This window comes from Triturus cristatus, chromosome 4_1, assembly GCF_964204655.1.
Source record: "Triturus cristatus chromosome 4_1, aTriCri1.1, whole genome shotgun sequence".
Taxonomy (NCBI): domain Eukaryota; kingdom Metazoa; phylum Chordata; class Amphibia; order Caudata; family Salamandridae; genus Triturus; species Triturus cristatus.
In genome coordinates, this window is record NC_140585.1 from 294,817,895 (window position 1) to 294,831,407 (window position 13,513).

Genomic DNA, 13,513 nt, shown 5'->3' on the forward strand with positions numbered 1-13,513 from the left:
CAAAATTGGCGAGCTAAAAAACAAGACAAACAGCAACAGAAACAGGAGACTCGTCCGGCGTCCCCAGTTCAGGCATATGTTGAACGCACTTATGATTTGCGTGATCGTTCTCGTATTAAGTCACCTGATAGGTTTCAGGTTCCTGACCAGCGCTCTCCTCGTTCTTCACAGGAATCAGCGGCTTCACACTTTGGTGGCGGAGACCGTGGGAGAGGTCGGAGTGCTCAAGGACGTGACCAGCCCCGACAGGCGGACGTAAAAGGCAAGCAGGAGGATTCTGCACGTCCGCGTCCTCCGTTTCAGAAAAAGAAAGTTGCTGCTATCTCAGCGAAGTATGCCTCAGATGGTGCGGACACAGCTTCTGAACATGAAATGGGCTTTGACGCTGCTAGACAGCGCGGCGGAAGTTACAGTAGTGCGGGGAGCACTGCGTCCATTTCTGGAGGCGACAGCAACTAAAATCTATGTAACAGTAGAAACTGCTGATACTCGCGTAGCCCCCCCAGAGAGATTATTTGACGTAGTCCTCAATATTGAGGGTGACATACAACGCAAAATTAACGCGGTATTTTGGGATAATCTAACGACCACCTATGATATACTGTTGGCGGAAAAAGATTGGCCCCCGGCTTTCGTTCTAAACGCTCCAAGGGGGGAAGAAGTCATTCTTCCTTCTTTTGGACACGTAGTGCCCAAGGAGGAGTCTAAGAAGTTGGCCGAGGAGTGGGCGCGGGTGCTTGCACCTGCGTTGTATCGTAATCAGGTGGGGTGGGATAAAAGTTCTACCCTCCATGAATTGCCATTGCGGTCCGACCCCCAGCCTCAACCCCAATACCCTATGCGACGTGAGGCTAGGTCTCACGTCGCGGCTATCCTTGAACAATTGGAATATCAGGGAGTAATTGAAACGTGTGTGTCATCCATGAATAATCCTTTATTCACTGTAACGAAGCCTGACGGATCGTACCGCCTAGTTTTGGATTACCGGCACTTAAACTCGCACTGCCGGAATTGTGCGGTGCAAAATACCCATAGTTCAGCTCTCGTAGATAGTCTTGTGAGAAAAAGGTTCAAAACCACACTCGACTTGTCCAATGGCTTTTATTGCCATAACATATCCCCTCATAGTTATGAGTGGACCGCTTTTACTTCGGGTGGTAAACAAAAAGTGTTCAAAAGGCTACCAATGGGCTATAAAAATAGTCCTGGGGTATTTGCTGCCCGTGTGGTCTCTCTCTTAGAGATGGTAGACCCGGAGGCGTACTCGTACGTTGATGACATATACTTAACAGACGACGAGTTGCTTCCACACCTTGCTCGCGTGGACAACATAATTACTATGTTTGCGGATTTTGGTTACAAGTTTAACTTTAAGAAGTCCCACATTGCCGAATACACAGTTTTATTCCTGGGGTACGAACTCAATAATGAGGGTCGAGGCTTGGCTCCGCAGTTCCTTGAGAAATGCGCACGCCTTCGTATCCCTACGACACTGAAACAACTACAATCTTTGCTGGGCTTTCTGAATTTCGGTCGTACCTACATTCCTGAATATGCCCAGCGTATCAAGACACTATATGCCTTGGTACAACCTACTTTTACCAAATCTTGCTGGCTGCCAGAACATTCGGCTGCATTACACTCTTTGCAGTCTGACCTTCTTACTGCGAAATATTTACAAACTCGTGATAACCACACAAACCTGGTCATTAGAATTGTACCGGGTGTGGAGGGGTTCACATACTTAACATACAATGAAGGAGACACTGTCCCCATTGCTTACAAATCTCATTTATATACTTCGGCTGAAATGCGTTTCTCCACTGTCGAAAAGGTTTTGACAGCGGTTCAGATAGCAATCCTGAAAGAACGAGCGCTATCGCAGGGGAAACGCATGATGGTGGTGACACCATTTCCTGCCCTAGAGGCAGTCACTAAAGCAAGTGTGCCGAATTCTAAAGCTTTGCATCCAAGGTGGTGACGTCAAATACATTTTTGACGCAGGACTACAGACTCAAGAGAGTTTGGAGTATGAATTAGTTCATCCGGCTCCACTTACATTGCGCCCTTTGGAGGAGTTCAATTGCGTCATATACACTGATGGGTCCGCGCAGCCCGCAACTGGATCAAGGCACGCTTATTCAGCGGCTTGCGCAATTGTTGTTGGTACTTTCGTGAATGGAGAATTCATTCAGGATGCGGTGCATACGCAGACTTTGGGTGATTGTACCGCACAATTGGCGGAGCTTAGAGCTCTGGTGCTTGCACTGGAGTTTGCTGATTACAGAGTCACAACTCTTATAGTGAGTGATTCATACTATTGTGTTCTGTCTTACAACGACAATCTGTTGTTTTGGATCACGAATGGTTTTCGTGATTCAAAAGGTAGCACAGTGAAGCATAAAACGCTTTGGGCTAGGGTGGCTGAACTAAAAGGCAGTCTACCCCTTGTGAGTGTTATTCACACTCTTGGTCACCAACGAGTTGGCGTCCATGCTGTCGGTAACAGTTTGGCTGACGAGGCAGCTAAAACAGCAGTAGCAACATACTTAGTAGCAGCGGTTACAAGATCCAAAAGTAAGATCGATGATGACATCTTGGCAGCTATTGCTGCATCAGAGACTGGGACAAACTTCCCTAGAGGTTTCCCTTCTCGATACCATTATCACTTAAGTCCTGATAACGTCCCGTTAGTGAGGATTAATGATGTTGGGGATAGGGTTATTCCCAATTCGGACTGCAGGCCTGCATTGGTACAAGCTGCGCACGAGGGTGTTGCGTCTGCGCACGCCGGAGTGTCCGCAACTGTGTCACTGTTGCAACAGCGTTATTGGTGGTACGGTTTGTACAAACATACGCGGACTTATGTCTTCAATTGTGGTATTTGCCAACAAATAAAGCCATCTACGGTGGTGCGACCACCACAAACGCAGCTGCATATATCTAATCAACCACTAGCGTGTGTTTATTTAGATCACTGCGGTCCTTTTTCCTCTGACACTGCGTACAAGTATATCTTGGTTGCAGTAGATTCGTGCACACGTTTTCTTTGGGTGTGGCCACACAGGAGTGCTGACGCCCGGACTGTCATCAAAGCATTGCGTGTCTTTATAGGGAGTTTTGCATGTGGCACCCTTCACTCTGATCAGGGCCCTGCGTTCGCCTATAAGGCTTACAAAGAAGCTATGAGAAGTTTGGGGGTCCAAGTCAAATTTTCGTCTCCATACCGGCCTGAGGGCAATAGTGTTGTGGAACGAATGAACCGTGACCTAAAGCAATCATTGACAGCCAGGGTGTTAGGTACTGGCAAAAACTGGCTAGCTCATTTGTATGACGTCCAACGTGCACTTAATAATCTCCCTAGAAGGTCTCTGGGTGGGAGGACCCCGTACATGATGCTCTTCGGAGTTCGAATGTTTGTCCCAGACCTTGAGGGTCTCGACATGGCGGCGGCGGCCGCGCCTTTTGACTTAGATGACCACTGTACTGTCTTACAGAATCTTCAAGAAACAAGAGACACTCTAGCAAAAGAGCACATATCCTCTGCGACCGAGGCTGGACTTCAGATTCCGGTAGTCGGCTGGCTACCCCGAGTTGGTGATCTGGTCCGTGAGAAGGTGGAGAAGAAGAAGGAGTTTGGCCCCTCTTATCGTGCACCAGTGCCGGTGCTTGAAGTTGAGGGTACCCGCACAATTGTTTTGCCTCCACTTCCTGGTCACAGAGACAACAGGTACATTTCAGTTGACAATGTCAAGCTACACAGGGTGGCCGATACTCCATAGTCTGACACCTTCAGTTTCTTGCCCTTCAATGATGCGCAGTGCTGTTGTGGTGCCACCATCTGCATTCGTGCCTGAGGTTGCCATTGAAATGCAAGTACTTTCTGATTCTGCTGTTTCACCTGCGGATGGTGCTTTGCATGATGATGCTGAGTATTCTTATCCTGCTGACGTCCCTTTGCCCCTTTTAAATTCAACTGACATTGTCCAGTCTAATTCTTCCTTTGGAACTGAATCATTGACTTCCACTGCCCCTTCCAAATTTTAAAAATTTTTTGCCTGGTTCAAGAGACAATTTTTGGTTCCCCCCTGGATTTACATTTGGCTGGTGCTCATTTGCATTTTTTTGTTCATGTCCATTGGTTTTGTGGTGGTGTTTTTTAGGCTGATAAATGGACACTACCTGAGTGAACGTTCTACAATTAGATTAATTAATGGAACTTGGGCTCCACATTCATCGTCGCACATCATGAAGAGGGACCAGACTTTTGTGAATATCACCGCCTGGCCTGTCCGTGATGGAATAGCATGGGATGCAGTTAAATTTCAAATTCATGGGCCCACGGAAGTGATTAATGTACCATCTGTGTATCGTGTTTCTATGGGTGATGTGGTTAAACAGAATATTAGGTCTGATGATTGGGATGTAAAAACCATAGAGACACTGTTTTCTGATTTGAAATACTATGCCGCATTTGATGCTGAGGATTTGTATTTGAATACTGAAAACTATGCAGAGCAGTTTTGTTATCAACATTATGGTACTCATTTTCTTCATAGGGCTAACACATTTCGTAGTTTAGTCAACTTTACTCAGTGGGAACATTGCCCTGCCCCGATGATTGGTAGTTCAAAAACATTGGTTGACAAATTTTCATATTTTTCGGATTTCGGTGTATCAAATAATGCATCCTTTTATTTTAAACTTAGGGATGAACCTATTTCAAAGGTGCGTTTGACACACACTAAATTGTTGTTTTCCAAGTCCTTTATGGACGATTTGGCAATTGGAGGGTATGACGTTTGGAAAGATGCTATTGATCTCAAATCGGTTTGGGGAACTAAGTCTTGGCAAGTACAAGGCACAGAAGCTTTACACCGTGCCTGCCTCATCCCAAACCACATGTTATTTTTGAATTCCACAATTTTTCAGACAACCTGTTTTGGATTGGCTATTTCTAAAAAATTAAATTCCCCCTCAATCCCGGATCTGGGTGCTTATCCTGGTTGGGAGAATCACACAGATCTGTCCCTTACTATGTTAAAGTCTTTTATTTCCAATTCCACCTTTAATATTAGTGCATTGGACCTTAAAGGTTGGTTGGTATGGCAGAAGAGTTCGGATACCTGTCAACGTAGATTTTTGGGGTTGATTCCCGGGTATATACAGGATAGAGTAGACCCTCGTTTTTTGTCCTCACACACTGTCACTACTTACTCGGTGGGTAAATTGTGTCAGTCATGGTTGCAACATTCCACATTAGATTCAGTTAAATTTCACTTGTCACGTTTGCATGACAAAATTGATTTGAATGATTTTGTTAAAGATCCCGCATTGGGAAGATCCAAAAGATGGGTGTATGCTGTTTACAACGAGGTTTGGAAGTTGTCACAGATTGAGGCTGCTTCCAGGCTCCGTGCTATTGATCAGGCCAATATGGAAAAAGTATTGGCAGTAATAGATAATAGTATTAATACCTTATCTTCAAGAATATATACATTGGATAACATTGTTTCATCTGTTGTAGATATTGTCCAGGAAGATGTGTCTGTGTTGTATCATGGTCAAAATCAATTACGTTCGATTATGCAATTTGCCTGGACTTTGCAGACGTTAAAGGCGGGGAAAGTACCTTGGGATTACATGAATATTTCTTCTTTATTCCGCCCATTTAATCTGACAGCAAAGCAGCAATTCATGTCCATGAAAGATGCTACGTATTCACTACTACATATAGAAAAGTTAGAACCTTTGCCTTTTTCTGTTGCTGAGTATGATTATGCTGTGTGGCTTATACATGGGATGGTAACTCTACCAATTTCTATGTATAGGTTTAGTTTGTGCATGAAACATTATGCCTTAGGCAGATATGAAAGACTGGGTTCTGCTTTCTTGCATGAAGTCTGGTCTCTCCCATTTACATATCGATGTGAGAGAGACGGCAAAGAAGTTTATTTGAAGGGTGAGGAGTGTACGACTGCTCCTGATCATTCAGTAGTGTGTAGACATATCCAATTACATGGATCGTGTAATATGAATGCACCTAATTTAGCTTGCTTATTGAAGGGCATTCCTGTGCCAGTTATAACGCCGTCATTTACGCTGCTTGCTAATGGTAGTTATCTGCTTCTAAATAGTGAGGCTTGCTGTGGGATGTTAGCTGGAATTCCCTATATTGTTTCAGTTTCACGAAGGGTAGTTTGCTGTAATAACGTGCTTTTCCCACCCCCGCAAGGCCGACTGGATATATCCATCTGGCCGACGATTCCGACCTTGAAAGCAGAGTTCAATAGGATGAGCAGAATAAGGGCTCTTTTGTCTCAAAAGGAGGTTGCGTTGACTTCGTCACGTGAAACATTTCTCCTTCATGTGGCGAACACTCGCACGGAAGTTCAAGCTCTGTTGAATACTGACCTCCCCCTACATTTTGGCACATTAATACACGCTATCTTCAATGCTTCTTCTACGACTGGTCTGGTCCATTTTTTTTAAATGGTAGGCTCTGGCCTTGTGACGTCTTTCCAGTCTATCTTTGGTATAATACCGACTATTTTCCATTCTATTTTTTCTGGGGTTTTCGGAGGGTTTCCTCTGATTCTCGCATTAATTGCTGGCATACTCCTGTTGGTCTGCGCTCTACTCTATGGATGCACGACTTGCGCTACTAGACCACGGATTCAGTCTGTTCCATCTGCGTAGCCGGATGTGGGAATCCTATGGGACTTTACCACTAGCTACCTTGAGTGTCGCTTATGGATTATCCTTCCGGTTCCCGTTTTTCACGTGTGTACAGCCTGTCTTTCACTGTCTCGAATGTCCGTTCCAATGGGCTCTGGATATGTGTCTGTCAAACTTGGTGTCACCTGACCTGGATTTTGATCAACTGATGTATCCCTTAGTGGTTCATGAGTTTGACTGTTCTGGAGTCGGGTTTATGGCCTTGGGTGCGGCGCATGGAGTCCTTGGATTATGGGATATCGAGAAAGCAGCAGTTGACTTCCTGGCACGAAGTTACATCGAGATGCCTGCTTCTTGTCCACATGAAGTGCTTGATGCTCATTTCCCTGTGGAACACGTGTGTTGTTTTTCTTTGCTGAATTGGATGACAGCCAATTTTGCGGATGTTTCAAATGATTTTCTACTGGAAGCTGCGGCTGCATATGCTGCTTATACTTTCCTGAATTGATTGCCGGATGGCGAGTTCAATGGAGTGAATTTTTTTTTTCTATCTTCTCACAAACGATCGTTAGCCTTTCTGGACGATGGATTGTTTCTTTACATTTTTTTCGCCACTATCTTTTCTTCGAAACTTTTTCTCTCTCTTTTTCAGAACTCATATTTCAAGCTCTTTAGTCTGCATCGTTGGTCTTGAACTCTGCGTTCTGCTAAAATATTCTCCCCTGGTTGTACAGTGGTTCGATCAAAGGGGGATGTCACGTGGTTTTAGGCCACTCCCTATTTACAAGTGCTAAGTTAGCTAAATCACGTTAGCTGTTGGAAAGCCATCTTGTTGCTTTTGCTGCCTTTGCACCCAACACTGTTGTTACATGTTATTCATTTGAGAAATGCAGACTCGCTCTTGTCTCAAGTGAATGTTATTTATACATCCTTAACAGTTGTTAGTGCCCTTGGTCTGTACATCGAGTAAAGAACTGTTCTAGGACACTAGACGGTGCCGGCTGATTGTGTTCAGGGTGATCATACCACTGTTTAGTCACAACATGCACGCAGCTGCAAATACCAGAAAGTTGAGGGCTTTAATATTACAGCGCAGCATATTGTTAGGCATTCGATAGAAGAGCTGTTGCAGAGAACACTGAGCTGATCCTGTGATGTGATCCATCTAAGCTGATCTATACGGTATGGGGTCCCCTATGCAAGCCTATGAGACCTTCTAATAGTCTAATAATATTTTATTAGTTGCTAGAGAAAGGAGGGTGGTTGTTTTCCACTGTCATTATTAATATGATCGCTCCTTTCATTTTCTATGGAATTGTAACAATGTTAATGGTAATGATCTTAACCATTTGTCTGCTTATGTTAGCCAAAGTACAGTATAACAGGACTCGAGGTTTATGAATAAATTCTTTAAACTTTACTGTGTCTTAGTTATTCTGTTGTGGACTGATATATATGTGCAAACGGGTATTTCGGGTTCACACCATTCCTGAGAATAACTAAGTCGCATGTTCTGGGTTGTCTATACATTGGGACCGCCGAGCTAAATCTCGGATAACGAATGTGACACTAAGCTAGTCGGATAAGGGGTTCTTAGTTCTGAGGGGAGTTTCTGGTACACCACAATTCTCTAAGGTTCTGGTTTCCTGCGCATAGTTCTGTGCATACGCAGAATCCCTACAACAGCAGAGGCTTGTGGATTGCTTGAGCTCAGGGGTTCTGGGCTGCACTCAGCTGTGTTGATCAGGTGTCCATGCTGCATTGGGCATCAATATGGTGTTCTAGAGGGAGCTCTAGAATTTCAGGTTGTGTAACGAGAGGTGCACCGACCCAGGCTGGAAACAGAGCAGGCCAAAGCTTCCATGCCCATTGGTAGCAGGACAGCACCTGTGAGCAGTACGTGTTAAACAGCGTGAGCAAAATAGTGAGACCTAGCCTCTCTTTTTTGACTCAAATGTGAAAGTTTTGATTTTTACAAGGTGTAATAAATTATTTTCTCAAAACCAAATCTTTGTTTTCCTTTTGATATTTTTCCAGGAAATATGATGAACATTTGAACTGGGCCACGCATTTCAGCATAGTAGACAATTCTCCAGAATTGAGACATATTGCAACAACAAGCTAGCAGGCGGAGAGGACTGAAAACTCAGTGCAACCTAGAATAAATGGCTCTGTGATTTTCAGCAAGGATGACTCAAATGCATTCTTCCTTTTAGAGCACCTGTAGGATTAAACTGATCTGTCAAGTACAAAAGCATCCTTCATAGAGCAACTTAGAAATGCGCTTGCTGGCCCTTCTGCTGCATTTCTACGTCCAGCTCTAATTCATTTTTTGATTAGCCCTCATTCTTTTCATATGTGAATGAGAAGGAGAAATTACAGGGCCCTTCACTCTTTGAGCGAAACATGAAAAGACTGAGGGCTGTGCAACTCCCAAACGTTGGAGCCTCTGGCCTGTCGACCCTCGAACCTGCTCCTGCTCCAACCCGGCATCTCTTGTGGCCAGCAACCTCACAATCCCTGGAGGACCTGGCTACCTTTTGACTCTAAACCCCTGGGACTCCCATGAGTAGAGGCTCTACTCAAATCTACTTCTAATCCCTGGCAGCAGCCCGGAACCGCGAACCCTTCACACTCTGCACCCACCAAGCCTGGCCTGTGCCAGAGTGAACAAAGACCACAAGGACGACCCCACAGCGACTGTGACCCCGAGTCCGACACCCAAGGACCTCCCTCGACACTCCTGAAGAAGCCTGCAGCCTCAGAACCAGGTGCCCCCCCAACCGCGATCAACAGAGGGTAAGATTTCCCGACACCAAAAGGTACCCCTGCACCCGGCGCTCCGCGGCCCCCTGTGCCCAATCCCGGGGTACCTACCTTACCTCCAACTACCCAACTACCCAACTTACCTCTCGAAGTGGTGGTGGCACCTGAAGAATCTTCGTCCCCGAGCTTGCAGTCTTTTTCTAAACCAGAGATTTCCCATTCAAATCAATTGAGCGCCCGAATGCTCAAAAGCACCCTGCACCCAGCCGTCCGAGTGGCCCTGGCAGTGCAACCTCTACATCTATCTACTTCCCCACTTGCCCTGGATAAGTGACCAGGAGCCCAGCTCCCACAGCCACGTGGCCTGCTAGTCAGCAGCCACCAACCAAGGCCCCCCTACCTCTCATAGGATAACATTGGGCCTAACTCTCTCTGCACCCGGCCGCCCTTGTGCCGCTGAGAGTGAACCAACTGTACCTACCTGACCCTGGGAGACGCCTGAGTCTATGCCCAGAACCTTAACTCTGCCAGTCGAGTACTTACCTTTAAACCGATAACTCAATCTTCTCCATAGGGTAACATTGACTGGTTTTTCCTGAAATTTCTTCCAAGTGTGGACTTTTCAAAACTTAAAATATTCACCAAAAATCAGCCGAGTAACGAAAACGAAAATACTCACCTGCTATTAGGTGAGCTCCCAGTGCTGGATCTTGGTGCCCAGCACTGAATCTGAAAAATACTTACAACTGTACTTACCAGTAACCCAATTTTCTCCCATAGGAAATCATTGACTGTTTTTCTGTGAAATTTCTTCTAAGTGTCAATTTCTGCAAACTTTAAATATTCTTTAAAAATCGTATAATTTCTGAAAACGTAATTACTTACCTGTTTTGGATAAAGGTCCCAGTACTGAATCTAGGCACCCAGTACTGGATTACAAAAGTAACGAGAACATACTATACCTGCAACTTGAATTTTCTGCCATAGGGAATCTTAGACTGTTTTCTATGAAATATTTTCTGTCAACTTTTAAAATAGCAAAATATTGTCTAAAAATCATCACAGTAATTAAGTCGACTTTTATCACTTGATACCAAGTACTGACCCAGGACTGAATCTAGGATCCAGTCCTGGAAATCCAAAAGTAATCCTAAAAGTAATCTGTTGCAAAGAATTTGAAACTTCCATTGAGCTCAATGCATTATTGTGTTTAAAATTTGGTTGCCTATTGCAACCACTTGTAACTTTCTACAAAAGTCAATTGCATATTGCAAAAGTATTTATATAAAGCATCTCATTCTGAGAAAGTATATTTTAATTCCTATTGTTGGTTCTAAAATAAAACAAGCATATATTTTTTGTAGATAAACCATTGGCCTAGAGTTCAGTTATTGAGTGTGTGAGACCATTTGCTGACTGAGCGTGTGCAACAAATGCTTTACACTGTCCTCTGATACTGCCTTACTGCTCGACCAAGCTACCACTTTAGAGAGTAAGGTTATATCTAACTTTAGCCTCTGCCAAACCTCTGGGGACTGTGGACTCTGTACACCCTGTACCTATTTGGGAACAGTATATACAGAGCCACTTTCTCACACTGCAGTTCTCCAATATAGGTCTGTCAAGATCATTACTCAATCTACCTTGATTTGGCACAGTATAAAATAAGTCAAGAAGTCTCCTATGAAAAGATATGCAAATCTGTTCGAATCACTTTCCCTAGTCAGAGGACCCACTAGCTGGAAGGGGCAGGGAGGACCAAAATAGCTCATCGGTATAGAACACTGCATGAGCAGCTGATTTTGAGGTGGTAGAAGATAGAGTAATCCAACTGGACCTCAATAAACGGTTTCCTAATGTGCAATAGCCCCTGACCACCTCTGACGCAAAAGTGTAATCTCATACCTTTGCAGAATAAGGCATGCTTTCACCTGTTCAAGCTGAACTGACATTGGTCTTCTTGGCCAGCAGGAGTTCCTCTCTTGCAGCTGTTGAGGCTAGAGAGCAGAATGACGTGTATTCATTCTTTATGGTAACTCTTCTAGCCCTCCCACTCCATACTACTTTAAAACTTCCGATGTTGCAGACGAGTTCCATCATTGTAAACCATGCTATTTTTCTCAATATTGGCTGGCTCGGCATAACAAGGGATGCCTACAGGACAGCCTAAATTGTGCCGGCAAGCTTCTACAGGGAGTCACTGGCAGATAAAGAGAAACTCAGCCCTAACCTGGCTCTTCTCTCTCACTCTCACTCTCACTCTCCTTTCCCTTCTGTCCCTCTACCTGTCTCTCACTCTCTAAATACTAGTATTTATGTTGTATTCACTTCCCCGTCACAATCTTTCCGACCCTACTTCCTCTCTCCCTTCAATCAGTTCAACCCTCTTTTTTACTTTAGGAAACTCCACATCTTTTTTAAAGGCCCTTCCCATATTCACACTGCTTCTTGATAAGACATTTTTTTCCTTTCTTTGAAGGATAGTGAAATTGATTTTCTTGAAACATGGTTGGTAAACCATCAATTCATTCCACCTTACTTTATCATTATCCTTACTTATGGAATGCATTTCATCATTAGGACAGCTGCAGTGTTTGCCGGGCAAGGTGGTGTGTGCCTGTTGTCCTAGTTACTTGGGAGGCAGAGGCTTGTGGATTGCTTGAGCTATGGGGTTCTGGGCTGCACTCAGCTGTGTTGATCAGGTGTCCATGCTGCATTGTGCATCAATATGGTGTTCTAGAGGGAGCTCTAGAATTTCAGGTTGTGTAACGAGAGGTGCACTGACCCAGGCTGGAAACAGAGCAGGCCAAAGCTTCCATGCCCATTGGTAGCAGGACAGCACCTGTGAGCAGTACGTGTTAAACAGCCTGAGCAAAATAGTGAGACCTAGCCTCTCTTTTTTGACTCAAATGTGAAAGTTTGGATTTTTACAAGGTGTAATAAATTATTTTCCCAAAACCAAATCTTTGTTTTCCTTTTGATATTTTTCCAGGAAATATGATGAACATTTGAACTGGGCCACGCATTTCAGCATAGCAGACAATTCTCCAGAATTGAGACATATTGCAACAACAAGCTAGCAGGCGGAGAGGACTGAAAACTCAGTGCAACCTAGATTAAATGGCTGTGTGATTTTCAGCAAGGATGACTCAAATGCATTCTTCCTTTTAGAGCACCTGTAGGATTAAACTGATCTGTCAAGTACAAAAGCATCCTTCATAGAGCAACTTAGAAATGCGCTTGCTGGCCCTTCTGCTGCATTTCTACGTCCAGCTCTAATTCATTTTTTGATTAGCCCTCATTCTTTTCATATGTGAATGAGAAGGAGAAATTACAGGGCCCTTCACTCTTTGAGCGAAACATGAAAAGACTGAGGGCTGTGCAACTCCCAAACGTTGGAGCCTCTGGCCTGTCGACCCTCGAACCTGCTCCTACTCCAACCCGGCATCTCTTGTGGCCAGAAACCTCACAAACCCTGGAGGACCTGGCTACCTTTTGACTCTAAACCCCTGGGGCTCCCATGAGAAGAGGCTCTACTCAAATCTACTTCTAATCCCTGGCCGCAGCCCGGAACCGCGAACCCTTCACACTCTGCACCCACCAAGCCTGGCCTGTGCCAGAGTGAACAAAGACCACAAGGACGACCCCACGGCGACTGTGACCCCGAGTCCGGCACCCAAGGACCTCCCTCGACACTCCTGAAGAAGCCTGCAGCCTCAGAACCAGGTGCCCCCCCAACCGCAATCAACAGAGGGTAAGATTTCCCAACACCAAAAGGTACCCCTGCACCCGGCGCTCCGCGGCCCCCTGTGCCCAATCTCCGGGTACCTACCTATCCTCCAACTACCCAACTTACCTCTCGAAGTGGTGGTGGCACCTGAAGAATCTTCGTCCCCGAGCTTGCAGTCTTTTTCTAAACCAGAGATTTCCCATTCAAATCAATTGAGCGCCCGAATGCTCAAAAGCACCCTGCACCCAGCCGTCCGAGTGGCCCTGGCAGTACAACCTCTACATCTATCTACTTCCCCACTTAACCTGGATAAGTGACCAGGAGCCCAGCTCCCACAGC

At 45.1% G+C, this 13,513-nt stretch overlaps 2 non-coding genes across 2 annotated transcripts; both read left to right on the forward strand.

Moving 5' to 3' along the window:
* Positions 1-8,333: 8,333 nt before the first annotated feature.
* LOC146854600 (signal recognition particle RNA) lies at positions 8,334-8,619 on the forward strand. The gene has a single exon (XR_014958910.1).
* Positions 8,620-12,040: 3,421 nt separating this feature from the next.
* On the forward strand, positions 12,041-12,340 carry LOC146854601 (signal recognition particle RNA). Its single transcript, XR_014981746.1, has one exon.
* Positions 12,341-13,513: the final 1,173 nt, after the last annotated feature.